This window comes from Cervus elaphus, chromosome 18 (genome assembly GCF_910594005.1).
Source record: "Cervus elaphus chromosome 18, mCerEla1.1, whole genome shotgun sequence".
NCBI classification, from domain to species: domain Eukaryota; kingdom Metazoa; phylum Chordata; class Mammalia; order Artiodactyla; family Cervidae; genus Cervus; species Cervus elaphus.
The window spans coordinates 45,184,212-45,207,051 of record NC_057832.1 but is presented as its reverse complement, the minus strand read 5'-3'; the positions used below and the strand labels follow the sequence as shown (position 1 = coordinate 45,207,051).

Genomic DNA, 22,840 nt, shown 5'->3' with positions numbered 1-22,840 from the left:
AATGCTATATACTTTATTTTCTGAACTAAAAACATCATTACTTGAAGCAGTTCACAGAGTCCAAGAGGCTGCCAGAGAAATGAAAATAGTAAATCTCTTGCACGTGAACCCAAATTAAGAGCCCAGGTGGTAGCAAAGATCTCAACTAAACAACTTGTTACTATGTCTGACATCATTCCCATTTCTATTCTCTTTCTTCTTTCCTGGACTCATACTATTATATTGATGATAGAATCACTAATACTCCAACCCCATATCAAGACCACTTGGTAGTGGTTATTATACCATTAGTCCTAACGATATTTAATAGGAGACATACAATTAAATTCTCTTGCTCCTATCAGAAAATGATTCATTGTCTCTAAGAATTATGATGTATTACTGCTTTGTCTGCTATCTATAGAGTTTGTAGTTTGTCTGTGTATAGTAAAAATAATATTCTCCTTTCAGTATACTAAAAAAAAGTTCCTAAGTTTTAGTAGGAATTTCTTCCAAGAAGAATTGCTGTAGTTATATTAAACCAATCAAAGGTATTTCCTATTGATAGCACAATTACAAATTTCATATTGCTAGCATCAGTTACTTATATTATTAAATGCATGTAGTTGGATATACCAAATTATTTATAAAAAATTTAAAGGAAATATGTTTTATTTGCAGCAATAATCAGCTTAGGGACTTTATTAAGTCACTTTCTTCATAAAAGGAAAGCTCATAATAGTAAATTGGATATGATTTCTTTTTTTTTTGGGTATGTGGCTCAGTGGTAAAGAACCCACTACCAATGTAAGCAGGAGTTGTGGGTTCGATCTCTGGGTTGGGAAGATCCCCTGAAAGAGAAAATGGCAACCCACTCCAGTATTCTTGCCTGGGAAATCCCATGGACAGAGGAGCCTGGCAGGCTACAGTCCATGGGGTCTCAAAAGAGTTGGACAAGACTTAGCAACTAAAGAGCAACACTTTATTTATCTTTTTTCTGTTAACTTAAGATGTTTTGACATCTCTTGAGAGTCTTACAGACCCAAAGAGAGACTGATCTCCCAGAACTAGCTAATTCCTGGGAATGGTGGACAGAAGCCTGGAACACACTTTTCATGGCAGACCAGCAGATCCAAGACCACACTCCCACTTACCTTCTTAACTCTCAGAAATCAAGCCAGTGTTTCCTTGCTCTAAATGAACCCAGGGCTTCCCCTGTGGGTCAGCTGGTACAGAATCTGCTTGCAATGTGGGAGACCTGGGCTCGATCCCTTGGAGAAGGCAATGAATGGTTACTCTTTCCAGTATTCTGGCCTAGGGAATTCCATGGTCTCTATAGTCCACGGGGTTTCAAAGAATTGGACACGACTGAGTGACTTTCACTCAAATGAACCCAAAGCCAGCCAGATACCAGACAACTTGGAACTCTCCCTAAAGCTCAAAGTCATTAAAATTTATGCAAATTAGCCAATTCTAAAGGGCTTACTCTTAAATATTGCCTTTCCTGTAAAAACTCCATTAAAGGCTGCCTCCCTCTCTCCTGTTTCTACCTCATGACCAAAACGTGGTGTTCTTCCTCTGGCCCTGTGTGGTGTGGCACGCCTCTCATTCTCGAGAACCTGGGTACCATTAAACTTTTCATTCAGTGGCATTGACTGCTCCTTGTTGTCACTGAGTTACTTTTATAAACTAAGACCTGAGCACAAAACCATTATATTTCATAGTAAAAAGCTAAACCATGTATAACTGCTTAACTGTGAGTGTTATTATAAAGGATGAAACCATGTAATAATAAAGTAGGAGATTTGAAATGAGATAGACTTCTCTAGTTTACTTGCTGTGCTCCCCTAGTGCAGTTTACTTGTTTATTTATGCCTCTATTTTCTTCTTCCACAAAATGAGTATGGCTATGATTGTCATTCAAGATTATTGTGAACATTAAAAGATAAGACTTATATGAAAGTATCAGCACTACAAGCGTGCTAAATACATAGTGGCCACTAATACTGGTGAGTTACCTAATATTAGTCAAATATGTATTTAGCTAAATTTTATTCTTCATTGTTGACTTTAGAAAATAGGACTCTTAGTGCAATAACAATTGTGATTACTATCATTTTCCTAAATTCCAGTTTATTTAGATAAAACCAAGTGGTTTGGTTATAATTAATGGAGGAAAACAGTTTTTAAAGCTGATTCTAATTAATAAAACTAGTTTCATCTCATAATCTTTATTTTTATGTCATGGTTATCTTAATCATATCATTACATATTTAATTCAATAAATATCTATTCACTGATTAGTAAATGTGCTCTTTATTTTATCTTCTTGCTAATTATTTTTCCTGAGTTACATTTACATGATTTTTGAAACAAGATGGGATATAGTTATCACTGAAATTAAAATATCAGGATACTACTTTATAAAAGCGTTCCAGATCTAAGTAAAGCACTGTCTTTCTTCACAATACAATCCAGCAATAATAACATTATCACTTTTAAGATACATGTTCTGGGAATCAGACTGCCTGTGTTCAAATTATTGCTCTGTAAGTAACTAAATGTGTGACCTTAGTTTGTTCCTATGTAAAATGTGAACAGTAATACTATCTACCTAGTAGTGTTGTGATGATAAATGAGTTAGCATTTGTAAAGCAAATGACCATCAGAAATAAACCACTGTCATTATCATTTGTATTTCAATTATATTCAAGAAAAATATACACATTTTGAGAAAGATACCACAAAAGTATTTGGGGGTTTTAAAAAGTGAAAAAGCATATAAGTCACGTTTTACCCCAGTAGAGGCTTCCTTAAGATTACATTTGAGAAGAGGGGCTTCATCCCTGACACTCAGGCTGAGTCCACAGAGTCACACTGGTGTGGAAACTTGAAACCAGCACTTTACTCACTGCATAACCTTAGGCAAGTGACGACAACTCTAGTCTCGTTTTCCTAATCCATAATGTGAAGGAAACGGTAGTACACTTCCTATTGGGCTGTAATAAAGATTAAATGAATCTTTAAACAAATATCATCAAATATTGAATATAATTAAATGCATGAGAAATAATAAGTATTAACAACAAGGCTAAGACTCTTCATAGTTTCTGAAGATCAGCTACTAATAGAGTGACATTAAATTAACTGTGCATTTTTCTCTGTACTGTAATATTTATGTCAATCAAAGGCATGAATTTTGAAGGGAGGATGATTTCCTCTTCAGAAGATACAGTTCACTGTGGTATGGTTGGAAAGTTTGCTAAGATTCATTTTAGTGAGGCTCTTAATCTATATGCTCTTCTGGCACTAATCACTACATAATCAAACATGCCAAGTATGACAGACAGACCACCTCCTGCTAAAGCAGAACATAAGTACTATTCACTTCTTAAAAAGAAAACAATTCTCTGATGAGAAGAAATTATGTCATTTCCTGAGTGGAAGTTCACAATGGGGTACTTGCAGTCTGCAATGAATGAAAAAAGAGTAAATTTAAAGGAAAAATATGGAAAGAACCTTAAAGAAAGAATATAAATGAAAAATACTTCCATGCTAAACATGATCCTTTCTAACAATGAACTATAGTCCCTTAAAAAGTGGAGAGCTTATTTTCTGATTATATTCTGTCATAAATCATATAGACAGATGTGTGCCTTAGTCACGCATCATGGTTGATTACCATCATTCAAGGTTTATGCAACACAGGCTAAGAATTTCATTCTTTAATTCAACATTTAATTTCTTTGGTATTATTACAGACAAAAAAGCAATATCCTATGCATTTTTCTTTGCTATAACACAACATCTGCACAATAAAAATTTTTATGTCAAATATTTTTATTTTAAATGTGACTTTAAAATCATGCATAAGTCTGTTTATTCCCTTTCCAGAGAGTAAATACATTTTAGCTGTTAAAAATGCAGTTAAAAGTAAATTGTTTTAAAGTCTTAAATTATGAATTACCTTTTCTAACTGTTGTGAAAACAGATAAAACAATGTCAAAATGTGTAAATAAATAAAAAATTATCTGAAGAACTGGTATTTACCAGTGGGGGAGTTGAACCCACTTATATTCCTGGCACCATGAGTCAAGGATTTCTTTAATTAGAGGGTGTATGAAGAACTTTTTGAATACTGTTGAATGCAGCAGCCAGACTTAGGTGGGTGGGATAAATCCATAGGGTGGTTTCTTAAAAAGTAAACACTATAGGCTGATAGTAATCTACTAGAGTTTCCAATCAAACTTTGTTCATTAGTGCTAGTCAGAGCTGGTACCCAGAGAAGATTAACATGAGATTACTCAATATTTCTATTAGATAGAGTTCAGATTTGACATTGGTCACGGATATAAAGTTAATGCTGAATTGACTTTGGAATTCAAACCCTTATAGCTATCTGCCAGCTCCAATGAATGAACAAAAACAAGATTGTTGTACAGCAAAAAGAAAAGAACATATGGTTGAAACAAAGCAAATGCTGTTTTTGGCTGATAGATAAATAGCAAAATGATGATTATATATATACTGTCATCATATTGATACTTTACCAAATATGAATTTTAAATAACAAAATATGTAATTTTTAAAAATCTTTAACAAAAATTTCAAAATAGTTTCTGAATTCATTTTTTCAAAGTGACTGAAATTTATTATGAAGTGTTTGTTTTAAAAACATCCTCTATTCTTAAAAAAAATGAAATGCAGTAGTTCCCCTTTATTTTCAGGGGATATACTCCAAGACCCCCAGGGGATGCTTGAAGCAGTGGATAGTAGCAAAACTTATATATCCTATATATTTTCCTATACATGTATATGATAAGCTTTAATTTATAAATGAGGTACAGTGAGGTATTAAGATTATAATAAAATAGAACAATCACAGCAATAAACTGAAATAAAAGTTATTTGAATGTGTTCTTTCTCTCTCTTGAACTTTCTTGTACAATTTAATTCCTTTTTCATCTAACTTAAGCAGTTATCATGACTGTGGACATTATTTTTGCAGTTTGAGGTGGGACAGAAAAATTAGCACAATTTTTTTTTCCTTCTTCACAATTTCATATACAGAAAACTCACTGTAGATCTTATCAACTTTGGCATATGATTTCATTTCTTTCAACTAAAGCTGAGTTTTCACCTTTTCATAAAAAGGAAACACTTGAAAGCTTCCCTTTGGCATATCTGAATTGCCAGCATCACTATCCTTGTGCTTTGGGGGACATTATTAAGTAAAATAAGGGTTACTTGAACACAAGCACCGTCATATCGCAGCAGTGAATGGAGGGGGCTACTAAGTGACCAAGGGATAGGATATGATGAACACAGGGATGCAGCAGGACAGCACAAGATTTCATCATGCTTCTCAGAATGGCAGGTAGTTTAATGAATTGTCTACTTCTGATATATTTCATTTAATATTTTTTGGGCAGCAGTTGACTGCAGTTGAAAACCTGGATAGGGAAATCATGGAGAACGGGGGACAACTCTACACATCAAAATCATGTCTAGCTAAATAGACTGCAACACCAGTGAAAATGGTAAGAAGAGTCACAAAATCCCTGAGTACATTATAATCATAAACCACACATCTAAATATGACACAAATGAGCTTATCTACAAAACAGAAACAGACTCACAGACATAGAGAACAAACTTGAGGTTGCCAAGGGTAAGGGAATATGAGAGAGGGAGGAATGGGGAGTTTGGGATCAGCAGATGTAAACTGTTAAATATAGAATGGATAAACAATAAGATCCTACTGTACAGCACAAGGAGCTATATCCAATATCCTGTGATAAACCAAAATTGAAAAGAATATGAAAAAGGAGATATATATATATATATAGCATAACTGATCACTCTGTTGTACAGTAGAAATAAACACAGCACTAAGAATCAACTCTACTTCAATAAAGTAAACAATTCTCAACCACAAAAATAATTTTAAAATAATGGTTTCAACATTAAATAGACAATATTTTTTGATAAAATGTGTAAGGCATGTACTGAGTTTTGTAGGTAACACTAACAGTAAGTCAATATAACTCTTCATTGAAAGAGTTTATATTTGAGTGGAAAGGAAAAAGATATTCACTGCATAATACAGAAAATGAAAGGGGTATCATAGCTAATATAATAAATGGTTTATATGCAATCATTTATATTTCTCTTTATTTTCATAATAGTCATACACAGCTACAACAAAGAAGAATATACAAGTGTATACACATATACATATCATATAGTATGCATATATTATATACATATTTTAAAACAAATAGTTTATGTCAACTATGGGGCAGGCACAGTACTAGAATTTGGAGTCAAGGCAATGGACAAGGAAAGTCCTTGCCCTAATGAAACATGAATTCTAGGGAAAGGAGAGGGATAATAAATAAATGAATAAGTAAATTAAGTAATATTTAAAAACAACAAACTGCCAAAGTAGAGTAAAAGAGAGAAAGGGTGGTAAGAGGTGTTATTTTAGGTGGAAAATTTCTCTAATGAGGTCACATTTGCATAGAGATCTGAATTAAGGGAGAAAGTCAGCCAAGGATATCTAAAAGAAGAATCTAAGGTATCGAGATTCAAAGGGTATAGGCAAAGCATTTAGAAACAGCAGGGAGACCTGTGTGGTTGCAGTGGCCTGAGAGGGACATGGTGGAGCGTGAAATCAGAAAGGTATGAGCGAGCTTGAACATAAAGAGCCTTGTTAACTTTGAAGGACTCAACAGGCCATGGGAGCTTTGCCAGTAATTGGAAGATTTTGAGCAAAGGAGTGATATGATCTGGCATGTCTTAAGAGGACTCTGGCACCTTAGCAGAGTAGAGGAGGTTGGAGCTCCTATGCAAGCATGGAGATCATTTAAATGGCTTTTCATTAGTTCAGAGGAGAGATGTTTATTACCTATGTAAGAGCATTCATAGAGGTAATGGCTAAACAAAACTTTATGGCTAAATTCAAAATTGGCCAATTTATAATTAAAAATTATATATTATAAGTTAATTTAAAGTGTTTTAAAACTATAAAGAAATAAAATGTTTTTAATTATTTTACTTTGGACTTATTTCAGGTTGAGATATATAGGTAAAACCGATGGTCACACTATGGTTGCTATAAATATGAAGTAATTAATTTTTACTGTGTAAAAATTGTGAAAAAACAGGATTTATCGGTGATATGTGTCTGTTAAATGTTTTATGTTTGTTCTTAAAATACTTTTGGAGGCTGTGATAGGCTCACTTAAGTACGATAATCTGAAATGTGCAAGATCTGCCAACGAAATGATCCCTGATCAATTTACATTATTTCCAGGGAGGTGAAAATTTATATATAAGAGAATTAGCAAAGATCTTTCAAGATAAAATTCATAACATAACTTAATTCTAATCTGGTAGGTATGTTCAATGGCAGTTAGGAAGCAAGTGGTCAGTTTTAACTGGAACAATCGGGGAAGACTTCCTTTGAAGGTGGTGGTTGTGATGAGTAGGGGGAGAAAAGGAGAGAGAAAGAGAAGGGAGAAAGAAATGCAGGCAGGCAAAAGGAGCTGGGAAATACTGAACTCTCAAATATGCCAAGACTCATACTAGGATTGTTCACATATATTCAGTGTAGTATCAAAGAACATGTATAATTCCTAACAGTGATAGCATAAGATTATGTAAAAATATTCTTGAATCCTGTTAAGTTTAGAATAATTCTATAAAGAGACCTTTTAAAAATCTATGAAATTACTATTTGTACCTTCGAACTATCATTTTATAGATATGTTTATCTTTTCAAAGCAGCATTGTTTCCAACTAGTCCCAGTTTCGTAACTTTCACTCTGCTAGCTAATGTAAGAATGTAGCATTTAATCACAAATTTCAAGCCTAAAAGCATGCACATACTGCAAACTCCAATACAGAAAAGCAGCTATGGTACAAGACCTTTTTGATGAATGGATAGCACTCAGGGCTGTTTTCCTTTTTGCAAGGTCCTTTAGCCTGTGATAAAATTCAATATTGGATTAATGGCAACCACATAATATTTGTATGCATTTGCTACAAAATAAATAAAGCATAAAGGTTATTTATAGTATTTTCTAATTTGTTGGGATGATGGTTGGCAGATTAAAGTTTTGACTTTTATGAATTAAATCTTTAATTTATGGGGGGTTCTATTTATGTTTAAATAGTCTGCTTTTTTGGATTCCATATAATTCCCTTTGTACAAATAAGTGTTTTTTTTAATTATAAAGAAATAAAAGGGCCAATATAATCTTTAGGAAAATTACTCAGAGAATCAGAAAAGAGTCAAACGCATAAGGACTGGAAATAATAGAAGCCAGTTATTTTTTATGGCAGTCTATGTGGAAAATATTTTAGTGTCCCCATCTTTACACTTCAAAAACTCATTTACACTGTCACAAGAGAGTTGGGTAACCATAAATAAACATTAATGACCCCTTTAACACCATGTTCTAGAGACGTTTCTGGTCTATAATAAATGTTTAGCTCTTGGAAAAAGAGAGAGAAAGGAGAAATCATAGTGGGGAAGAAGGAGAGAGAGAGGAAATGGATGGTAATTTTCAGAATAAGAAGCTTTTATACATGGAAAGTTTCTGTCTTTGTAAAAGATGAAACATTACTTGCTCTACATAAAATCTTTGAAGGTGTTTTTTTTCTCTAATGAGATATATCTTCATCCACACTGAATCAATTGATTATAGCTGATCTATTTCAACAATCTATGGCAAGTTTATAAACAGCAAAAACACCCTTTATTGAACAGACTTTTCTTCATTTTAACCCATTCACTTTTTTTGTTCATCCAATGAAATTTACTAAGCATGTAGGCACTCTACTAGACACAGGATACCCGAGTATATAGCATGTGATTTCCACCCTAAAGAAACTCAAAATCCCATAGGAGGGAAAATGTAAATTCATTAGAGAGAAGAGTAGAAAAAACAAGACTAAAGGAAAGATACAGAGGTAGTATAGGGTGAATAATTCCAACTCAGGCTCACAGATTACTTGGAGGAAGTAATTTTAACCTGGGATTTTTCAATCAGACTGTGCCAGGCACAGGGGGATGTAGCTACGCAGGGTCAGACTCAAGGAGGACATTCCAGGCGAGGTTATAATAAGTATACAGACATGGAGGCAGTAAAAGATGAAATGTTCAAGGAATTACATCTAGCTTTGTTCTTCAGAAAACATTTTAATGAAATAAGTAGGCAAAATATTAATTTTGAGGGGTTTCCATGGCAAAGAGTTGAGAAAGCTATATGTAGCAGAATTTTAGGAAGCATATTTTCTGAGAAACCAAGGAAAGAAGCTGCCATCAGGTCAGGCAACTATTGTAATAGTTCAAGTGAACAATAATGAAAATCTGAAATAACATGGGACCATGATTTTGTTTACCAAACCCCTATAAAATATACTATCACCCTATATTTATCTAAAAACAATCATTACTGTCAATGATACATAATATGCTTTAGTGAAAAATAAGAGAATACAGTTTACAATTCCAAAAGTTATGTTAAGTCATGTATTTGTATTTCTCTGTTTATGTCTTCACATGAGTCCTTTGTGACCCTTAAATGAATTACTGTCCTATACTAAAATGATTTTATGGTATTATTGTTCTGGCAAATTTAGGGCTTGTACTTATTTAATTGATGGAACCCCAAATATGACTTATTCAATTATAGAGATTTTGAACCAATCATAATGATTAAGAAATGTATGAAATTAAAAGATGCTTTCTCCTTGGAAGAAAAGCTAGGACAAACCTAGACAGTATGTTAAAAAGCAAGGACATCACACTGCCAAGGTCCTTATAGTCAAAGCTATGGCTTTTCCAGTAGTTGTGTATGGGTGTCAGAGCTGGACCATAAAGAAGGCTAAGTACTGAAGAATAGATGCCTTTGAATTGTGGTGCTGAAGAAGACTCTTGAGAATCCCTTGGACAACAAGGAGATCAAACCAGTCAATCCTAAAGGAAATCAACCCTGAGTACTCATTGGGAGAACTGATGGTTAAGCTCCAATACTTTGGTCACTTGATATAAAGAGTCAACTCATTGGAAAAGAAGACCCTGATACTGGGAAATACTGAGAATAGGAGGAGAAGGGGGCGACAGAGGATGAGATGCTTTGATAGCATCACTGACTCAATGGACATGAGTTTGAGTAAACTCCAGGAGATGGTGAAGGACAGGGAGGCCTGGCATGCTGCAGTCCATGGGGTCACATTCGGTGGCTGAACAATGAACAAAGGTATGATATGTGGGTGAAAAAAGAGTCTCATAAGAAGTAAGTCAAGTAAAAGAAACATTGGGTCAGTTATATTCAATTTTATGGCATCATTAGCTACTAATAAGCAGAAATAAATATTTTATGCCTTGGATATATGTTCCATAGTCCAATTTTGTGTAAACTGGGAATTCAAAATGAGTCTGAAAAACACCTCTATGATATGATTTAGGTAATTTCTTAAATATTTTATAGCATAATCCATGAAATAAGGATGACAATAATCTCTATCTCAACAATAAAGAAAATGGGTGAGATAAATGACATTTTAAGTGTGTCTACTGAACAATGGGGGAACCTGACTCACAATTTTGAAATAATTAAAAAAATGAAGACAATATATAACAAAACATTAAATAATAAGATCTACTTATTTTTAAGTGTTTCCAATGAATATCATCTGTTTAGGTAAGTACCATAAGTAGACATTTTAAAGACAGTGTCAAAGTTTGTAAGGAGATAAAAGGAGAAAATTAAGTCCTTTTACATATGTTTTACCACTGAAAGGATATTACAAAATTTATTTTTACTTTACCACCCAAAATAGTCATCTGTCATTGATTGTACCACTTATTTTCCACAGCTTTTCCCCCCCTATGGTACATGGAGCATGGTAGGGGAAATTCAATTTATTCATTGCACACTTAAATGATTAGGTATTTTAGAATTTTATAAGCACAGCTTTTCATCCAACTCTTCCATGAGCTCATGCTAACAACAACAATGATTCTGTTTTTGTACTCCGAAGTAAGAATGGTTTGGATTTTATTAAATCAGAGAATCAGTAAGTATAGGAATGGACTTTGTCTTCTATCTATCTCTTTGACATTCATATCTGAAGGTAGTTAACCAAAGCACTGAAAATATAAACTGAATCCCTACCGTGGAAAGAGAGGCCAGCCTCACATACTGCTAGGTTTTACACAACAAAGTCTCTATCTCAGGTTTTTACACGTAAATGGAGTTTCAAGCAGTCAATACCTACTACTGACCCGATTTTCTGTTTGTAACTATTGATTTCTTTTCTGAATAACCTCCAAATCCTACTTTGCAGTCATTTAGCTTGGAGTTGACAAAGACAGACATTAGGAGCCTTCGGGTATCAAAAAAGCACAAGTATCAAGATGATCAAGAAATCTGCCAGAGGTATTTGGAAGAATTTTTTGGCTTCCTTCCCAAGTTCTTTTAGTTTCAAATCAAAGTTTGATATTTTATGCGAGTCTTCTCCCTTAAACAAAAGGTGCATTTTTGTTTTTAATCCAAGCTAACAATTTCATAGTAAAGTTTGAAAATAAATGATTCAGGTGACTCTAGCTTTCATTAACTGTTTTAAATTCACTTAACTTTAAGTGGAGTTTTCATTACCCCGCATCTACAATGCATTGAACATGTTCTTTATTACTAGCAGTTTGTGGTTTTATATGCTTCTAACTAATCATTGTTCATTATACCAAGAGAATTGGATTTCCAACTATGGTTTGATGTCATTGTGCATGTACAGGACGTCCACAGGTGCCTGGAAGGCCAAAAAGGAAAAGAAGGAAAGCAGCCAAGATGAAAGCTGCATAGATCCAGATGTTGCTGCTGCTGCTGTTTGAAAAAACACATTTTAGAGTTTGGCATTTCAGTCTTACAGCTGGCAAGTAATAAGAGAGAATGAAGTCTGTGTGCGTGCATGCATGCTCCTTTAGTGGCAGAACGAGGAGAAATGGAAAGAAGGGCAGTCCAATCTGCTGAAATAAAATAGGAATGTGGAAAAGAGCCTATTCAAACCCGCTGGCAATGAGGTATTTCCCTGTTATTAACAAAATGTTTTGGCACATTAGGAAGAATACAATTTTCCTGAGTGAAGTATAGAACCAAAAATAAAATCTCTGACTCCTGCTAGTACCTTTACAGCTCATTCACAAAACTGTCATAAGCAGGATTCAGTTGCCTTCCTTTTTTCACTCAGTAACTGGTTTTTACCATTACTCATTACTCCTTAACTGGTACTCATTCAGAGGGAGTTCTAACAAAGGATCCAAAGATTACATAGGTTACTGAATCACGCAACATGTTAATATAAGTACTGGTGTGGCATTATGAGTTTTACAAGTGGCTCATTCCAGATGGTTTTATCAGGATATTACAAACAAGCCCAACACTCTAAATTCTAATGACTCATTTCCCCCTACCAAAAAAAAAAAAAAAAAAACCCAACAACATTATATTCAGTGCACATTAAAATGTGATCAACATGGTTGTAAATAATTACAAATGCCTATTCAGGGAAACACAACTGCCTCTTCTTATTTTTTTCACAGAACCCATATTAGTGGCTCAGTAGGTAAAGAATCTACCTGCAATGTAGACCATGGGAGAAAAAAACACAGGAGACTTGGGTTCGATCCCTGGGTCAGAAACATTCTGTGGAGGAGGAAATGGTAACCCACTCCAGTATTCTTGCCTAGGAAACCCATGGAGAGAGGAACCTGGTGGGCCACAGTGTGTGGGGTCAGAAAGGGTTGGACACGACTGAGCGGCTAAGCAGTCACCTACCTTAGATGCACTGCCAATGAAGAGATGTACTTAATTCTAGTCTAGTCTCTCTTGGACAGTGACCTGTAGAAATTTAAATGTCTAAGTAAAGGTCTATGAATGAATTCCAGTATATTAGGTCCTGCACCAAACCTGGAGTCAGCATTCAAAGTAAGTGCTAAAATTAAGACAAGATTACCTGAAATTTTCTTCATAAGAAGAAATCAATCTTTTGTTTTTTTTATGATGATTCAGTATAGTCAAAAGAATATAAACTTAACACATGGCTTACCATATAATCTAAGGCACTGATAAACTGGAATATTTATCTATTTTCATATGGCCAACTAATGAAATAGGTGTTAATATGCCTTGAGATACAGATAGATGGATGGACAGACAGGTGGCTAGAGAGATCTTTGTCATAGAAAAAAATTATATGAAGAAAAAAAAACATTTAAAATTATCACTGCACACTAGTTTTTACTCTAGAATAAATATTCATATTTCTTGAGTATATTTAAAGATGGAATAAGTTTAGTAAGTTTGTTGCACCCAAAAAGATTATTTTCAAGTCTCTACTCATAGCAAGCATGTTATCGATACAATTAAACATCATAGGGTTATGAAACATTGTATTAAGTAAGAGAAATAATGCCTTTTTTTAAAAGTCATGATTCAATCTAAGACTACTGCCTTGAAGACTGTTTCAGGCTTGCTTGGGGGGGTCCATTAATTAGCTCTTTAGTTACCTTCATTAATACTATTTTTGAGACAAAAATCCAGTTTTGATGGTTTCTTATGGAAAATGGAAAATGACAATAGTACCTACATACTGTATGTGAGTGTACATACTGGGTCAAATCACAATCTTCCAAAATCCTCAGCTGAAGCTATAATCAAGGACCTCATCCCAAATACATTTAGAGTCTCCCTTCATTGCCCATACTTTAGTGTTCATACTTCCACCAGATTGTAGAAATGCAAGACAAGAAAATGACTCTCTACTGGCTCTCTGTAACCCTCAAAACACTGCAACTTAAAACGATGATGCTTCAGAATTCTATACTCTCATATTCATTTATACTCTTGTGTACTCTTATACTCATTTGGCTTTTATCAAAATCCTCAGAACTTGTAGAATAAATTAACAAATAAATCCCTCCTCTCAAAAAAACTAAAAACAAACAAACAAAACCTAAGGAAAGTAGTTGCTTCTAATTAATAGAAAGAAACCAAAATATTCTATTATTTCAAATTTCACACTCTTTCTGCTTGCCATGAAAAACCTACACTTCAAACAAGAAACAAAAAATTCAGATGAAAAAATATAGCTCCAAGGCTAGAAAGTCAGAAGATACAGTTTGTTACATGTATTAATTTTTTTTATGTTTCTTTTTTTTTCATTTATTTTTATTAGTTGGAGGCTAATTACTTTACAATATTGTAGTGGTTTTGTCATACATTGACATGAATACTCTGGTTTCTCTTCAGATTGTATAAATCTTTCACCTTTTACATGTATTAATTTGAAATGTTTTAGAGAAAGGAAATTTTCAAAGGCATAATGCCTATGAACAGTGACATTTTTCTCTTTTGTTTTCAGTTTGAAACTTTTATCCAAGACATATGCTATACATACAGAGACTAAGTATCTGTTAGAATTTAAATGAATTCTAAGCCTTGGGGCATGAAGGAAGTTATTTTTAAAACTTAAAGGGAAACAACTTTAAAATTTCCCATTTACATTGTGTACCACTGCCAGAAATTTAAACTATGTATTGAGGAGAAGTAATTTTCAGATGCTGATGAGCTCAGGCACGTTCAAGGTGGTATAGCTTTTAGACAATTTTCGGATTCTAGACTGTGTACTGGCCTGTATTTAACAGATTTTAGTATACACCTAGAGCCCACCAAGTATAACAGACAAAAAGAGTAACTAACCATGCCTGCCTTTTTTTACAATTGACTAAATGCCAAAAAACAATATTTAGTTCTTAAAAGTTAATTAACTAACAGGTAGCAGGTAATCAAAGACTTCCCCAGTTTCTCAGCAGTAAAGAATCTGCCTGCAATGCAGGAGACACAGGAGACGGTGGTTCAATTCCTGGGTCAGAAAGAGCCTCTGGAGGAGGGCATGGCAACTCACCCCAGTATTCAGGCCTGGAGAATCCCTGTGGACAGAGGAACATGGTGGGTTATAGTCCATGGGGTCACAAAGAGTCAGACACTACTGAAGTAACTAAACACGCACAGTTCAGTTCAGTCGCTCAGTCGTGTCCGACTCTTTCTGAGCCCATGAACTGCAGCACGCCAGGCCTCCCTGTCCATCACCAACTCCCGGAGTCCCCAAACCCATGTCCATTGCGTCGGTGATGCCATCCAACCATCTCATCCTCTGTCATCCCCTTCTCCTCCTGCCCTCAATCTTTCCCAGCATCAGGGTCTTTTCAAATGAGTCAGCTTTTTGCATTAGGTGGCCAAAGTACTGTAGTTTCAGCTTCAGCATCAGTCCTTCCAGTGAACATCCAGGACTGCTCTCCTTTAGGATGGACAGGTTGGATCTCCTTGCAGTCCAAGGGATGCTCAAGAGTCTTCTCCAACACCACAGTTCAAAAGCATCAATTCTTTGGCGCTCAGCTTTCTTTATAGTCCAACTCTCACATCCATACATGACCACTGGAAAAACTATGGCCTTGACTAGATGGATCTTTGTTGGCAAAGTAATGTCTCTGCTTTTAAATATGCTGTCTAGGTTGGTCATAACTTTCCTTCCAAGGAGTAAGCGTCTTTTAATTTCATGGCTGCAATCACCGTCTGCAGTGATTTTGGAGCCCAGAAAAATAAAGTCAGCCACTGTTTCCACTGTTTCCCCATCTATTTGCCATGAAGTGATGGGACCGGATGCCATGATCTTAGTTTTCTGAATGTTGAGCATTAGACCAACTTTTTCACTCTCCTCTTTCACTTTCATCAAGAGGCTCTTTAGTTCGTCACTTTCTGCCATAAGGGTGATGTCATCTGCATATCTGAGGTTATTGATATTTCTCCCTGCAATCTTGATTCCAGCTTGTGTTTCCTCCAGCCCAGCGTTTCTCATGATGTATTCTGCATATAAGTTAAATAAGCAGGGTGACAATATACAGCCTTGACATATTCCTTTTCCTATTTGGAACCAGCCTGTTGTTCCACGTCCAGTTCTAACTGTTGCTTCCTGACCTGCATGTTTCTCAAGAGGCAGGTCAGGTGGTCTGGTATTCCCATCTCTTTCAGAATTTTCCACAATTTACTGTGATTCACACAGTCAAAGGCTTTGGCATAGTCAACAGAGCAGAAATAGATGTTTTTCTGGAACTCTCTTGCTTTTTCGATGATCCAGCGGATGTTGGCAATTTGATCTCTGGTTTCTCTGCCTTTTCTTTGCTTTTGAAAAAGCAAAACATGCACAGTCGAAGACTAAATTTACTATTTTAAATTCTGTCTACATGATTGCAAATGTATGGATTGGTCTTTTCTAGAAGTAAATATTTTGGAATTGCAATTTTGTTTGCCATTTTTACATTTATGTATAAAGTTTATTTTTATAAATTTATTTATATATATGAAATAGATTTCAAAGTAATGTCAGAAGTATTTTACAAATAACTCTAGAGAAAATTTAACCTTTTAAAACCTGAGAACATGCTTTGTGGGTGAAAAAAATTTCCAGAAAATGAAAGCTTATTTATAATGTATAATAAAATAAGAAATAAAACTAAATAAGAAACATTTAAATAAATGGTTTAAAATAACATTAAATTTATTTTATTTTGTCTTTTTTGGGGTTAAATTATTTTTAAAATGTATTGCCAATTTCCAGTGTTGGGTATATAATTCCTATTTTAAGTAATTTGGAATGTCCTTACTGACTCAGATTCACCTGTATAAACTTCAAATTACAGTATTTGAAATAATCTCGGTCTATTCTATGAGAGAGGGAGGATAAATTCTCTAAATTCCTATGGTTTCCTAGTAGTTCTTTTCTCCCTATTATAAACTTATCATTAATGTTGGTTGCATGTAGAACCTAAAATAATAGGCTTGTAAAATGTACATACTTATATTTTTATACACATTTAATTTTTTTGATATGATGACTCACTCCCTTTTCATAATAAAATACAAGAATTTTATGTCTTATTCCTCAGGACTTTTGCATGTATATTTTGACTATGATGGTTTACTCCTGCTAGAAGATATTTTTACATTGGCATATATAAGATATGGTTGTGGAAGATAATAATTTAATAGTTTAATTGAGAAAGTGTATATCTATCTATAATATTATCTATCAATTATAAAGTCATATATACACACATGCTGTTTATTACATGGGATTCACATTGTCTTAGGATATTCAAACATATTATCTTTAAATGACAGACATTTATGAATTATAGAGACATGCATTTAAGAAAGAAATTACTTCAGACCACAGTAAAAATTCAACATGAGCCCAAATAATGAATATACTAATTATTGTTATCTGTTTGTTTGCTTACTTACATCTCAACTCTCAGAAGTGGTTGAAGCAGCAAAGTCTAATAGAAGTATTTACACTCTGAGTCATTATTTAATTTTAAACCTCCTAGCAATCACTAAAAATGTAAAAAAAAGAAAAAATAAGTGAAATTAATTTAATAATATACTTTATTATCTATTATAACTAAAATATTATTTTGTGCAATCAACATGCAATCAATATAAGATTATTGAGCTATTTTATATTCTTTCTTTCCTATTAGGGCTTCAAAATCTGCAAAACTCAACTCAGACTAGCACGACTGAAGAACTCGGTTATCAAGACTCAGTTATCAAACAAGACTCCTGGCTATCCATCCTGTTGAGCAATATGGGTCTACAGTGTGGTTAAATCTACTAACAAACTAACAGAATGGTCTTCAAGAAATATCAGAACTTTTTCCTCCTAGATACCATAGTTAGAAGAATATAAGCAAGCAACTGTCACATTTAAATATCACAGTGACTATAGAAACAAACCCTATATGAGTGCAATTAAGGGGAAACTTTTCAAAACAGAGGGAGTAATTAAGTAGAAAATGTGTAGCTAAATCCACACAAAAAAGTTGGATGGAAAGATCCCTTTCCAAACAGAAGAACACCAAACATAAAAGGAAAGGGGAGGGGAGCAAACTTAACATAGGCAAAATTACCATATTTACTGAATAGAAGGCCGGTTAGGCTCTGGAAAACTTTCTCTTTTTTCCTCCCAGAGAGAATGGCCACACGCCAACAGATACAGGCTTAAAATAGAGTATATACCATGGTATCCATAGTAATGAGTAGATGAAACTAAAAAAAGCTGGTCTTGGGTGAGCAGATGTTCAGTCAAAGCAAGAATGAAAACATGAACTGCATTTCACAACCTCCATTTTACCTCCATACAGTAGGACAGTGTTCTATGTGCCTGTGGGAGAAAAGCATCTAAGGAGGAGGGACCGGCCGGCAAGCAGGCCTTGCCATCTACACCGCACACAAACTGGGTTCCGTCAGGACAACCCACTAGGGAGAAACCTCTCCAAGCAGGTCTATCTACGGATGACAAATGTTACCATTATATATGTGCACACACAGACACAGACACACACAAAGTAGTGTCTTACAGTCATTTAAAATAGCCTGCCCAAGTTAAATTATGGGAAAAAAAAAAAAAAGCAACTATTTACAACCTCAACTTGTCTTAGGAACCCAGCCTAAACACAATTTTTCTAAGAATAGCATGGTCATTATCTCTATTATGCCAACACCTTCTCTAGACTTAAAGTATCTTTGTGATAGAAGCGGGTCAGTGTTGTGGTTAGGACAAAGATGTGTTATGCAGACAACCTGTGTCTGAATTCTGGCTCATCAGGTGACTTGGGAAAAGTAACTCACACTTCTTAAACTTCAGTTCACTCATTTTCGAGAGGGGATAAGACCGTGACACTTTCTAGATTGCTCTGTGGGTTAGGAAATTAAAGATGATTGGCACGTAGTTAGGGTGGATACATTTTACTTACACTGTTGTTACTCAATTCAATGAACTATTTTTATGCAATATCTGATTTAATTCCAAAATAGCAGTCAAGAAACATAATGAAACTGTTTTATCGCCGAGCACATTTTTGTTGATACATGTGTTCACAAACACAAAACATACACAGACCTCTGACTGCTTCTATATCTATGTATTTCATCTCTTAAACATGCATTTTAAAGAGAAAAAAAAAGACGTACTCAAAGAAGGACAGGGAGCACTCATCTTATTTCCTCAGATACCACTGGGCCAGTACTCCATGTGTGAAGCATTTCGCTGCATTCAGGAGCACTGCATTAAAAGCATATCCCACACCACAGAAGACTATTGAGGCTGAGGAGCATTGAGTCATGATTAGCTCAAGATGAAAGTTTACTGAGGAATGGATTCAAATTCTATTTAATATAAAAAAGATTCAGAAAGAGAAATTGTGTGGAGATCTGAATGAAGAAAGCTTGCATTCTTAATCATCGGAAACTCCTTGATAAAGAATCTCCCTAGATCTTTAAATGCCTTGTGCAGCTGGAGTTTGATGTCATACTTCTCACTGCATTTAGTGTGGGGAAAGAGGGCCTGGCACATGTTCCTTTTGATCTACATGTAGCACCCAAAGCAGTCACAAAGAGAGAAAGAATTTTTTTTAAAAAACATAGCAAATTTTCCAATGATGAATTTCAGGAAGCAGTGAGATCTTTGGAAGAACATTTCAAGCAGAAGTTGAAGAAGAATTTCATTGTTCCAGAAACACTGTACCTAACTAAAACTTTATTTACAAAGATCTTCATCACAATGTTATGTATATATGTATAGGAAATGGCAACCCACTCCGGTATTCTTGCCTGGAAAATTCTATGGACAGAGCAATTCCACGGGTTACAGTCCATAGGGCTGCAAAGAGTCAGATGCGACTGAGTACAAGTGTATAATATATATAAACGTATATACACATATGAGCTTCCCAGGTGGCGCTAGTGGTAAAGAACTCACCTGTCAATGCAGGAGACCTAAGAGATTTGGGTTTAATCCCTGGGTCAGGAAGAATCCCAGGAGGAGGGCATGGCCACCCACTCCATGTTCTTTCCTGGAGAACCCCATGGAGAGAGGAGCCTGGCAGGCTACAGTCCATGGGGTCCCAAAGAGTCAGGCACAACTTAAGTGACTTAGCATGCATGTGCATGTGCACACACACACACACGTGGTAAATTGATTGAGTTGTGTCTGCCTTTTTACAACACGATGGACCTAGCCTGAGAGGCTCCTCTGTCCATGGGATTCTCCAGGCAAGAATACTGGAGTGGGTTGCCATTTCCTTATCCATATATATATATATATATTATTATATATGCATATATGTGTATACACATATATACATATATACACATATATGTATATATATACATATATATGTAATACATATATAAATGAAAAGTAAATACATATATATATAAATGAAAAGTAAATACTTACAAAATAGAACAGAATAAAAGATAGCCATTAAAAAAGCTATAGTAACACCAATCTATTCATTTAGACTCTGACTAAAGTTCACCTAGGGCCTTTCAGGTGGCTCAGGGGTAAAGAATCCACCTGCCAATGCAGGAGCTGCAGGAAACCCAGGACTGACCCCCGGGTCAGGAAGTTCTCCTGGAGAAGGAAATGGCAACTCACTCCAGTATTCTTGTCTGGGAAATCCCATGGATAGAGGAGCCAGGAACACTACAGTCCATGGGGTCTCAAAGAGTTGAACAGGTTAAGCATGCAGGCAAAATTTAAGTGGAGAAGGAAGTTAAACCCTAAATTAAGTAACTGTTTAGAATTATTCCCCCCTCCCAAATTTTAACGTTGTGCCTGTGCCTTGCATTAGAATAGGCAGAAAGAGTTGACCATTACAATGTTGATGTCTTTTGTATTTTATAAGTTGAAGCTCATGATGCCTAAGAGTTTAAACAAACATTAGCCTGAGCTCACATGTAAATTATTCTTAGACTTCACTCAGTTTCTAATTTCAGAAATATACCTTTGCCTCTAATGATGAATATTTGAAGAAATGGGAAGTTTAAATACAGAGATTGGACATAAATTAATATAATAGGCTTAAAATGGCAGCTATGGGGATTCAGCTTGCCCATGTCCACAAGAAAAAAAATCTCTAAATGCCAGTTTCTGTCTTCACATGGACCTACTTAATAGTGTTCATTCAACTGAATAAAGGCAGTTAGAAGCTGAAAGAAGAGTAATTCACAAGTGTTCAGTTTTCTATCATCATTAAAAAGCAAAGGGAAAAAGTATTTAAAGTATTAACTGAACTTACTTTAATCTTTGTTGGAAACAAGAGAAATGCAAGGCAAATCTATTTTTTTAAAGTTTGGAAGAAAAACACGTTTTTAAGTTATTTCCATCAGATGTGGGGTTTTACTTGAATGTTCTCTCTGTTTTTATATGGTATAGCTCAGATGTCTGTGGTAGGTTCCATTCTCCATGTTGGCATGTGTGTATGTGTGTGTGTATGTGTCTATGTATGTGTAGTATGTGCATATATATATGTATATCACATGTATGAGTTCTGGTAATAATTTGGTACGAGGGATTGCTTTATACTTTTCAAGAATTAACTGTCCAAATGGTGTTCCCTTGGAAAATTACAAATCAGAGATCGTGCACTAACTGAACCAATGTAATTACACTGTATTTGGTGTGGGTTTGTGTGTTGAAAAGATATATAATCCTAACAAAAGTAGATGATTTGGGGACTAATGAAGGCACAGTAAAAGGAGATTAGACTCTTCCTGCAAGGTCAATTAGAGCCTGCTTGTGTAATTTCCCTCTTGCCTAATGGCCTTAATATAACCACATATTCTTATTATTGCTTTAAAATTATTGAACATATGTAATCTGTGTATCTGCCTTTGTGGGTTCTTTCAATAGCTCTACTCAAGGCAGCTGCACTTGAAGCTTAAGGGTTTGCAGCTGTTAGAAGCTATATGAGGAACGTGAGGTTTTGGCACTCGTTTTCATAGTTCCTACTGTGTAGAAGTTGGCAAGAACTGTGGAAAGGGTATGGTGACTTAAAAATGTTTGTAAAACTTTTCCCCATAGTTGTGGTCTGAGCACATGAGGTATGGAGTCAAAGAATATAATGGTGGTTATTTTGATTGGGGCATTTGGGTCCCATTCATACCATGAGGGCAAAATATTCTGAGATGCTGCTTAAATTTTGTTTTTTCTTTGATAAATAGAGCCAAGAGAAAATGTGATGTTAAACCCGAAGAATGTTTCCTTTTCTCAATTTCAACAACAGTTTTCAAAACCTTTACATGATAATTTACACTAATAGCATCTTTAAAGAATGTATTGATGGTGATATTCCTGAAAAAAGCTTCAACATTCATAGACAAAGTATTTTACTGATAAGAATTAGTTTTTGGGAAAGAATAATTCTAATACTCAAATCATCACTTAAGATAATTATTCAACATTTTAAAGAGAAAAAAAAAGCAAGAAGGAATTTTTAAATTCAGTGATTTTAACTCTGTATCAGAAACACATTTTCAAAAACAACCATGATCTGATATAATAAAATTTATTTTTGGATTATTTAAATCTTATAGAAATAAATAAATATTTAATATACTTCTATAATTCCTATACAGGAGATTATTAAATTATCTAGATGTCTATTTAATTGAATATTTATATGAATGCAATTATAAGCTATGAATTCTCAATGCTCTTAAGAGGCAATTTGAAAAAGTGGTATTTTTTAGGTAAATTTAAAATAATATATTAAAATTAATTAATAATTCAATCAAATTCTATTCCTTGATTTATAATAACACTTGTGATTAAAGAATATTTTTTAGGTCTAGCAATTTTATTGAGGGCAGGAGAAGGGGGCGACAAAGGATGAGATGGTTGGATGGCATCACCAACTCAATGGACATGAGTCTGGGCAAACTCT

At 34.6% G+C, this 22,840-nt stretch overlaps 1 protein-coding gene across 6 annotated transcripts in view; it reads right to left on the bottom strand.

Moving 5' to 3' along the window:
- SEMA3A (semaphorin 3A) overlaps positions 1-22,840 on the bottom strand; it is a 501,460-nt gene that overhangs the window by 354,917 nt on the left and 123,703 nt on the right. For 2 of the 6 annotated variants that reach the window (XM_043871699.1, XM_043871697.1), the window contains exon 2: positions 7,912-7,968. The exons of the other annotated variants lie outside the window; for them this stretch is intronic. The gene's annotated coding sequence lies outside the window, so the exon portion shown is untranslated. The remainder of the gene's footprint in view (positions 1-7,911; positions 7,969-22,840) is intronic. 6 annotated transcript variants of the gene reach the window in all.